The sequence below is a fragment of the Penaeus chinensis genome, chromosome 11, assembly GCF_019202785.1.
Source record: "Penaeus chinensis breed Huanghai No. 1 chromosome 11, ASM1920278v2, whole genome shotgun sequence".
Classification (NCBI taxonomy): domain Eukaryota; kingdom Metazoa; phylum Arthropoda; class Malacostraca; order Decapoda; family Penaeidae; genus Penaeus; species Penaeus chinensis.
This window is the reverse complement of record NC_061829.1, coordinates 27,426,451-27,437,128: the sequence shown is the minus strand read 5'-3', so window position 1 is coordinate 27,437,128 and position 10,678 is coordinate 27,426,451.

The window sequence follows — 10,678 nt, the reverse complement described above, 5'->3', positions numbered from 1 at the left end:
CACACGCCCTTCTACTACCCCCACCTCTATAAGAATCTTAAATACTCTGTTAGCCCAGCCAAATGGGACCGATTTTTCGTGATCCCTCCCACAGCTCCCTACTTTAACAACACCCTTCTCTTCCAGTAATGCCTCCAAAAACAAGTAGGCAAAGTCTCTTTCCGTAGCCGACCCGACCACTCCCGTCTCGTCACAGTAACATCTGAAAACCAAGCTATACCAGTAGCAAATCTAACTGATTTATATGGCAATCCCATCCCTACAGAACCTCATCCAACCCTCAATACTTGCACCGGAACTGTTTCTATCTCCCCAACAGATTGCCCAATCTATGATAAAGATTTGTCAGATTGTGGAGAAGACTTACTTGCCTGTCTCACGGACTATGATGCGACATCAGTACAATGTTACTCCATTCCTCCCAGAGGTAATTGTAAGAAATCCCCTAACACTGCCAAAATTACTTTCCATAGACATGACCTTCCCTTTAATGTTTACATAGGTGGTGAATCCCTACCTGTCCGACCATACCAACCTCCTCGTCAGTGCCAAAATTGTTGGCATTTAGGACACCCAACCAAACACTGCCATTCCACAGCCAGATGGCCGCTATGTTCCCAACCTGGCCATGCTCGATCAAACTGCTCTGTACAATCACAATGTGCCAACTGTGGCGGCCCCCATAATGTATTTTATAGAGGCTGCCCCACCTACAAATTTGAGTCTGAGGTAGCAACTCTCAGATTCAGACTTGGACTCACTCTACATGAAGCCAGACAGGAGGCTACTCCAGTACTGTCGCTCACTCTGCCACTCCCCTTACCTCCCAAGCTCCTAGACCCTCTCCTAAACCTAACCCCCCTCTATCTAACTTCCCCTCTTCTACCTCCTACCTTCCCCAGTCAAATTATATTGCCATCCTAAATCCAGACACTCCAATCTCTACTACAGCCCCAATACTGTTCCACACCCTCTTCCCCTACCCCACAATCACCTTCACCTTCCTTTGCCCCTATTTATTCAGACACCAGTCTTCTCTTCCCCCCTCACAAGAAAACCTTATCTCACAAAACTCCCCAACCAACTCCATTACAGAAACTCTTGAAGATATTCAAAACTACATAATCGAGTCCCAAACTGACACTCATCCACCTTCAAATTCAACAACTCCCACTCCCTCCACACTCAGAGTGACTGCCGATATCCATCCTCCTCCTACTCATATTCCCCCTACACCCAATCCTCATACCCCATCCCAACAAAACCCATCCCCCCCGACTCCAGTCCCACCTACATTAACCCTCCCATCATCCCCTCTATCCCTTCCACTCCCTCCTGGATACACACGTGAATCCCTTATATCACAAGAATCCTCTTCCCCAGACCCTCTACCTCCTGACACCCCTCCTGATACAACACCACCTCCCCAACCTCATTCCTTATCCCACCCTCTAGCACCTTCCCTTCAAATTCTCCAACACGTACTACAATCGTTATTACTAAATCAACAAAAGTATAACTATCCTTCATTGGAACATTCGCGGTTTTCGCTCCCACAGACCTGACCTCCGTCATATCCTCTCCTCTTATAACCCATCCATTATATGCCTTCAAGAGACTTTTCTTACACATTCTCCAATACCAATCCCCAATTACCATTTTGTTTCTTCCCCACACTCCCTTTATGTCTCGTCCATACTTATCAACCAGAAAACACCTTATATCATACCTCCCTTTCAAACCACTGTCCCTTGTACAGTTATTCGTATCTTTCTTCGCCGCTGGATCACAGTGAAAGGATGAAACCCCATTGACTTTGTTGCTTTTTAAAACCTAATTCCCCAACTTCAACACCTCTACTCCCACAACCTTCTTCAACCTCCCCATCTCCCCTTATTACTACCTTACAAACTTATTGCCCACCTCCCCTTAACACTACTCCCTCCTCCATACACACACGCCCTTCTACTACCCCCACCTCTATAAGAATCTTAAATACTCTGTTAGCCCAGCCAAATGGGACCGATTTTTCGTGATCCCTCCCACAGCTCCCTACTTTAACAACACCCTTCTCTTCCAGTAATGCCTCCAAAAACAAGTAGGCAAAGTCTCTTTCCGTAGCCGACCCGACCACTCCCGTCTCGTCACAGTAACATCTGAAAACCAAGCTATACCAGTAGCAAATCTAACTGATTTATATGGCAATCCCATCCCTACAGAACCTCATCCAACCCTCAATACTTGCACCGGAACTGTTTCTATCTCCCCAACAGATTGCCCAATCTATGATAAAGATTTGTCAGATTGTGGAGAAGACTTACTTGCCTGTCTCACGGACTATGATGCGACATCAGTACAATGTTACTCCATTCCTCCCAGAGGTAATTGTAAGAAATCCCCTAACACTGCCAAAATTACTTTCCATAGACATGACCTTCCCTTTAATGTTTACATAGGTGGTGAATCCCTACCTGTCCGACCATACCAACCTCCTCGTCAGTGCCAAAATTGTTGGCATTTAGGACACCCAACCAAACACTGCCATTCCACAGCCAGATGGCCGCTATGTTCCCAACCTGGCCATGCTCGATCAAACTGCTCTGTACAATCACAATGTGCCAACTGTGGCGGCCCCCATAATGTATTTTATAGAGGCTGCCCCACCTACAAATTTGAGTCTGAGGTAGCAACTCTCAGATTCAGACTTGGACTCACTCTACATGAAGCCAGACAGGAGGCTACTCCAGTACTGTCGCTCACTCTGCCACTCCCCTTACCTCCCAAGCTCCTAGACCCTCTCCTAAACCTAACCCCCCTCTATCTAACTTCCCCTCTTCTACCTCCTACCTTCCCCAGTCAAATTATATTGCCATCCTAAATCCAGACACTCCAATCTCTACTACAGCCCCAATACTGTTCCACACCCTCTTCCCCTACCCCACAATCACCTTCACCTTCCTTTGCCCCTATTTATTCAGACACCAGTCTTCTCTTCCCCCCCTCACAAGAAAACCTTATCTCACAAAACTCCCCAACCAACTCCATTACAGAAACTCTTGAAGATATTCAAAACTACATAATCGAGTCCCAAACTGACACTCATCCACCTTCAAATTCAACAACTCCCACTCCCTCCACACTCAGAGTGACTGCCGATATCCATCCTCCTCCTACTCATATTCCCCCTACACCCAATCCTCATACCCCATCCCAACAAAACCCATCCCCCCCGACTCCAGTCCCACCTACATTAACCCTCCCATCATCCCCTCTATCCCTTCCACTCCCTCCTGGATACACACGTGAATCCCTTATATCACAAGAATCCTCTTCCCCAGACCCTCTACCTCCTGACACCCCTCCTGATACAACACCACCTCCCCAACCTCATTCCTTATCCCACCCTCTAGCACCTTCCCTTCAAATTCTCCAACACGTACTACAATCGTTATTACTAAATCAACAAAAGTATAACTATCCTTCATTGGAACATTCGCGGTTTTCGCTCCCACAGACCTGACCTCCGTCATATCCTCTCCTCTTATAACCCATCCATTATATGCCTTCAAGAGACTTTTCTTACACATTCTCCAATACCAATCCCCAATTACCATTTTGTTTCTTCCCCACACTCCCTTTATGTCTCGTCCATACTTATCAACCAGAAAACACCTTATATCATACCTCCCTTTCAAACCACTGTCCCTTGTACAGTTATTCGTATCTTTCTTCGCCGCTGGATCACAGTGAAAGGATGAAACCCCATTGACTTTGTTGCTTTTTAAAACCTAATTCCCCAACTTCAACCACCTTTCCTCATAGGTGATTTTAACTGCCGCCACACTCTTTGGGGTGATTCTATCACCTACACCCGTGGCTGAGCTCTAGAGCGCTTCCTCTCCACAGCTGATCTTATTATTCTAAATTCAGATCGCTCCACACACTTTGATACACGCACGCAGTCTTTTTCATGCATTGACCTCTGTCTATGCTCTCCTTCTCTTTATTTAGATTTCCACTGGTCAGTTCTAGACCACTTTCCCTATAGTGACCACTTTCCAGTTCTCCTTTCTCCAACTTCATATGTACCACTTCCTAACTCCCCACATTGGTGCTTTGATAGAGCCGACTGGCATACTTTCACTTCACTCTCTGCTATTCATACACCTCCATCCTCCCTCTCATCCCTATCAGAAATGATACAATTTTTCATAACTACAGTCCTAAGAGCTGCCCATACAGCTATCCCTCGAACCTCAAGACCCTATACCTCCAAATGTGTTCCATGGTGGAATTCTGATTGCACTAAAGAACTCCATGTAAAACGTGCAGCCTGGAACAGTTACCGCTACAAACGAGGTACCCCAAATCAACTATCAGCTCTTATTTCCTTTAAAAGAGCATCTGCCTGTCTTCGTCGTACAATCCAGAATAGTAAAACAAATAGCTGGCGAAATTATGTTTCCTCAATTACATCCTCTACATCTATCTCAAATGTTTGGCGCCGGATCCATAAACTATCAGGTAAACATCCCCCCCATCCAGCCCCCGTCCTCCATATTCAGGATACCCTCATCTCTGATCCTCCCGAAATCGCTTATGAACTGGGTGATTAATTCAGCCAGGTCAGTAGTGGCTCTCACCTTTCTCCACACTTCTCTTCTATTAAAACCATCAGGGAACGTACCCCCATTATCTTCACCCTATCCTCTGCTGAGTCCTATAATGCTCCCTTTTCTTCCTCTGAACTCCGTGTTGCCCTAAAATCGTGCCGCAACACTCATGAAGGCCCTGACGGTATGCTCCGACAACTCCCATCTTCCTCCTTATCCTTCCTATTAACAATTTACAACCATATACGGACATCAGGAAATTTTCCGTCTCATTGGCGAGAAGCTCTTATCCTCCCCTTCCTGAAACCCAATAAATCTGGTACCCTCCCTCAAGACTATCGCCCCATCGCACTAACTAGCTGCTTATGCAAACTACTAGAGCGAATGGTTAACTTCTGCTTAATGTGGTATCTTGAATCCCACAATCTTATCTCTCCTTCCAAGTTTGGTTTTCGCCGTGCCCGAAGCACAACTGACCCCCTTGCTCATTTTGAGACATATTACATCTGCATTTGCACGCCATGAATCCGTACTAGCCATGTTTTTTGACCTAGAAAAAGCATATGATACGACATGGAGGTACCATATTCTCCAACAATTGTCCTCTCTAGGCATATGGGGAAACATGGGTGTCTTCATAAAGTCTTTCCTCTCCCAACGCATTCTCCGGGTCAAAATTGCCTCTGCCACATCATCTTTCTTTCCTCAAATTGAAGGCGTCCCACAAGGCAGTGTGCTTAGTACCACCTTATTCCTTCTTACTGTAAATGACATTGCCTCAGTTCTACCACCAGGAGCCTGGTCATCACTATATGTTGATGATTAAACCATCTATGCCTCTGGCACATCCATACCAAATCTCTACCAATTTCTTCAATCTGCAATATCATCAGTATCCTCCTGGGCCACAAACCATGGCTACCGCTTTTCTACCTCCAAATCTTTCTGCATCCTTTTCTCTCGCACACGTTTAGGTCCTCTACCTTGACTCTTCTTATATGACACTCCACTCCAACACCGTACCTCTGGTAAATTCCTAGGCGTCATTTTTAACTCAAAACTATCCTTGCGAGACCATATTCTTTACCTCAAAGAAAAAGCTCGCCGCCGTCTCCGAATTTTACAAACCCTATCCCATTTATCCTGGGGCTCAGATTGAAAAACTCTCCTTCATCTTCATGTCACCTTGATCCTCTCCACTCTTGATAATGGATGCCATATCTACTCCTCTGCCTCAACTTCTCTCCTTGCCCATCTTGATATCCATCACTGTGGTCTTCACTTAGCCCTAGGTGCCTTCCGCTCCTCTCCAGTTGAGAGCCTGTACACTGAATAAGGCATACCATCTCTTTCTCGACGCCGTGCCCTTCTCTCTCCCCGATGTTATGCTCGATTCCACCAACTTCACCTCACTAAACTATCTATCCCACGATCCCTACTTCCTACCTTTGCTTCTGCTCCACGTTTACCTACTCCTTTCTCCACTCGCATGGATACCCTTCTCTCTCATTCCCCTTTTCCCCATCTCCGACCTCTCCCGTTCTCTGTCCATTCAGTCCCTCCATGGCTTATACCTTGCCCCCCATATTTGCTCCTCTGTCTTTCCTGACCCACCAAAATCAAATATTCCTCCTATTGTCCTTCTCACCTATTTCCTTGACCATGCCTCCACTCATTCCTCCAGTATTCACGTTTACACTGACGGCTCCAAAACCACCTCCTGTGCTACTCATACTTTCAAATACCCCCTCCCTCCTTTAACTCTCATAAAGTCAATACACACGACCAATCCCCTTGTTTGTAAGATCCAGAACTGGTTGTTCTACCTGTCCACATGTCATTGAACAATCAAATTTTGCTGGGTGCCCAGCCATGTTGTAATCCCTGGCAATGAACAGGCAGATACTCTAGCACGCTACGCTGCTATGTCCACATCAAACCAACTACGTTTCTCACATTACCCACACTTTTAGACCTTCTTGTATAATCGATGGCAATCTTTTTGGTCAAGTCTCCACACTAATAAATTACATACTGTAAAACTATCAATCTCCTCCTGGTCAGCTCCGTTCCATCGGAACAGACGTTGGGAGACGGCTCTCGCCCTCTTACGCATTGGCCACACCCGTCTAACACACTCCTATCTGATGTCACAATCCGATCCACCCCTATGTTCCTTATGCAATGTTCCTCTCTCAGTCCTACACATTTTATTGTCATGCCCACGTTTTGAAGCAGCCCGTACCTCTACTTCCCCCCACCTATCCTCCTTACATAGACATCCCAACCTATCAGACATCCTTTCAGAATCTCACACTTTGACAACCTGTTTTCCTTCCTCAAACGCATATATATCCTTCACTTGATCTAACCCCTTTACATTACCTCACCCGACCCCAACCCATTCACTCACTAATTCCTTAACCCAGCTTTAACAACTAATCACTAACCCAACCACCCTTTACTAACATTAACTATAGTGCTACATGACCTTAGATGTCTAGCACATTTATTTTGCTTTTAACCATTAACCATTAACCAGTAAACAAATTCCAACAAAAAGGGCGAGGCCGCAGCGACACATTGTGAGGCCTGTGGGGCAAAGCCCAAGAGAACCTCAAAGGTGGACATTTGGCCCCACAGCATGTCACCCCCCTTTATATGTCCGGGTAGGAGCTTGGAACATCATCCCTACGGCAGGATGAGTGGTTACCCCTGCTATCGAGGGAACTGAAGTCGTTGGAAGTTGAGGTGCCTGCCCTCTCAGAGGTGGTATAGGTATGATCAATATGGGTGGGTACACCTACTACTGGTTGGGCCAGGGCAATGGTCATCACTTCAGGGAGTAGCCATAGCCATCTCCAGTAGTAGAGGTACCACTACTGTATTATGGATGGATGTTATTGGCTTCATGTTTTTTACTGATATTACATTCCTACTGATGATTGCAAGTTCGAAAAGGAAAAAGCATCTATGGTAACCAAACGTCCTAGGTGAGACATTCCCATTGTTCTCGGCAACTTCAGTGCAGTATCCGGCTGTGTTTGAGCAGGCTATGAGATGACTGTTGGTTCCCATGGTTTGGGAGCAGTCTCTGATTGATTCACAGAACTTGAAAACCTGACAGACCCAGTACTCTGTGGGAGTCTCTCAAGCATAAAACACTTGATGTAGTGCAGGAGTCCATTGGCGAATGCTGCCTGAGGGCAAGGCAGAATTCAATTTCACAGGAGACATTGGAGGCCACAGAAGAATGGCTTGGCTGAATGGCAATTAGGAATTCCATTGCTCCTGGTGTGCAGGGCCCAGACACTGCTGAAAAGGGACAAGGAACAGTTCACCTTGCTAGGAGGTTGAAGGCCATTTCTTGGTAAATGACCTTCGCCCTGCTTACCAAGCCCAGAAAAAACTGAACTCTAAGCCCCCCTGCTCTGTTAATGGACAGATCATCTTAGGTCATGTTGGGGTTCATGAATGTTGGACTGAGTATTTTGAGTAGCTGTACCAGTTAGACCCACCAGTAGTTAGTCTGGGTGCCAGTGGTATTGCAATACCTATGTATGGTATGTCATTAAGCAGCTGTTACAAGTGACCTCGCTTCGCTTCCCTTTACGCTTCCTGCAGCTGGCGTCCCCACGCTACGTTCCGGTGGACGCTCGCTATGTAAGGCCAAGGATGACCCGGGTTTACAGAGTTTGTGCCCAGCGCTCGTCATTTCAAGGTCACCACCCAGCGTTTGGCTCCTGAGGGCTTGAGAGCAGGACCGCGCGACCCCGCGACCCCGCACTCAGCGCTTACCCAAGACTCATCTCGTGTGTCACCATAACTTGTGTTGTGAGCCGTACTTACATTAACTATCACTGCTGTTCACCATAACCTTTTACATTCTGGTGGCAGGGGGGTCGTTGTATCTGTTTGGCTCGCAACATGGACACACAGTCTCCGATTTCCGCTCGACCCATCGCTTCCACATGTCTTCAAAACCTCTTTTCTCTATCTTCTCCAATAAATGTGTTAAGCCGTATGTGCAGTCACTCTCACGATGGTTTCTCACTTTCATCTGACCTTAGATCCCATTACTATGTGATCATGGTATGTTGTCAACAAACATGAATATCATTCATTTATTAAGTATTTAATTAATAATTCTCGTGATTAGAGATTTATATTGTTTCAACTGCAACGAGTTTAGCGCGTTCATGATTTTATTGTTTTCACGAATATCATTTCATTTATTTCTATTCTCATCACGCATTTCCAATCTTGACCTGACCTCGGAGTGACAGTCATTAATCAGGAAACTCGCCTGAACAGCTGGGTGACCTGACCTCACTTTCTCTCACTTCCGGTCGATTGACCTGTGGAATAGCTTGAGAGACCTAATATGCCTAATGGATCTACGCTCCGACGTAACGATAGTAGGTACAGGTATAACCGAAGTTATTTGTAAGATCGGGAACTTTTGAGTCGGTGTGAACCACAATTGAGTCTGTTAATTAAAAAGGACTAGGGTTTAAGCTAGAATCGTTTTTCACTTATTAATCATACCCTGCTCACCCTCTAGAAGTCGCTGGCATGTTTTCGCTTGCAAGAAAGCTTGCAAATATTTTTCACGTCACCATTCATTAGTGCATACATTCTGTCGCATAGCATAAAATGTTGAGTTCAATGTGGTAGTTGAAATAATTTTGTATTAATTCCATTGCTAGTTTATTGCATTTTTGTTAAAATGAACGTTCATCTTCGTGTTTGTTATACATTCTCTGTGTGAGGTCACTCGCTTTCTTTCTCATTGACACACTCACTCACTCATCCATGCAAAACAAAAGACACCAAAACCTTTCATTAATAGTTGCTGTCGTAGTTGCAAGCGTAAAGATCTATGACGTATCTCTTTTGCCCGCGATTTTGTCAGTCGTGACGAGTGACTAGTATGTATATTCTTATTTTACATACATTCTTCTCTGTGTTACGACAATTGGTTCAAGTAAATCCTTGTGGATTGCAGTTGTCATTTCCCTAACTTACTCTCCTATGTATTAGAGATGGTTGGTTGTTCAAGCCAGGTCCTTACGGATCAGTACTAACGTCTCCCTCTTCTATTTTCTTCTTTAACTTTGTGTAAGTAAAACACAAAATGAAAAAAAAAAGGTGAAACTAACGTAAAATCGAACATTAAAAACTGCAAATTTATATAAATAATCGGCTTGTGGCGCTTAACACCGCCTCTTCTCTGTTGTCTTTCTTTTTCTCTCACTATCTTGGCCCTTACGTGTATAATCTGGTTCACCGATATCTGACACGGCACCAAAGGAGGACCCTGCTGCAGAATCGGTCACCTTAGGATGCTGTGGGAAGGACGTCACTGGAAAATCGCCCGAAGCCTGCAGACCAGGATGTTAGTTAGAGCAGGTATTAAGCTGCCCCAGGATGTGGAAGGGCGCTGCCTGTCAGGAGGCCTGTAGATCCAGTGAGGGACCAAGAACCCACCAGCACAGGTACCAATCGCCCCATGATGCTGTGGACGGGCGCCGTCTGCCTGAAAGCCCGCCATCTGCCTGGACGCCCGCAGATCCAGTCAAACCCCAGCTCTTCAGCGCAGGTATAAGCCCCCCTGAGATGCCGAAGAGGACGCCTCCTGCCCGGACGCCCGTAGATATAGACGAAGATTATGAGGACAAGCGTGCAGCCGAGATGGACCTGGACGAGATCTGCGAGTACGTGCATTGGGCGAGTACGCCGCCGAGTTAGGCCTGGACGAAGACTACAAGCAGGTCTGGGCGAATCTGAAGTCAAGAGGACCTGTGCGAGACTCTCGTGGACGTGTGGACATCGAGGATGGACGGATTTACCAAAGACCAGGATGAAGACAACGACAAGGACGAGCAGCCATGAATATACAACAGTGACAGTGCATGCGAGAATGAGATGAACAGCTTCAGGACCAGCCAGGTTGGGTCACCCTTGAGGCAAATCTAAGGTGCCTTGAGGGCGAGGTGTGCGTATGTGGCCAAATAATATGGCATGTCATTAAGCAGGTGTTACAAGTGACCTGGCCTCGCTCC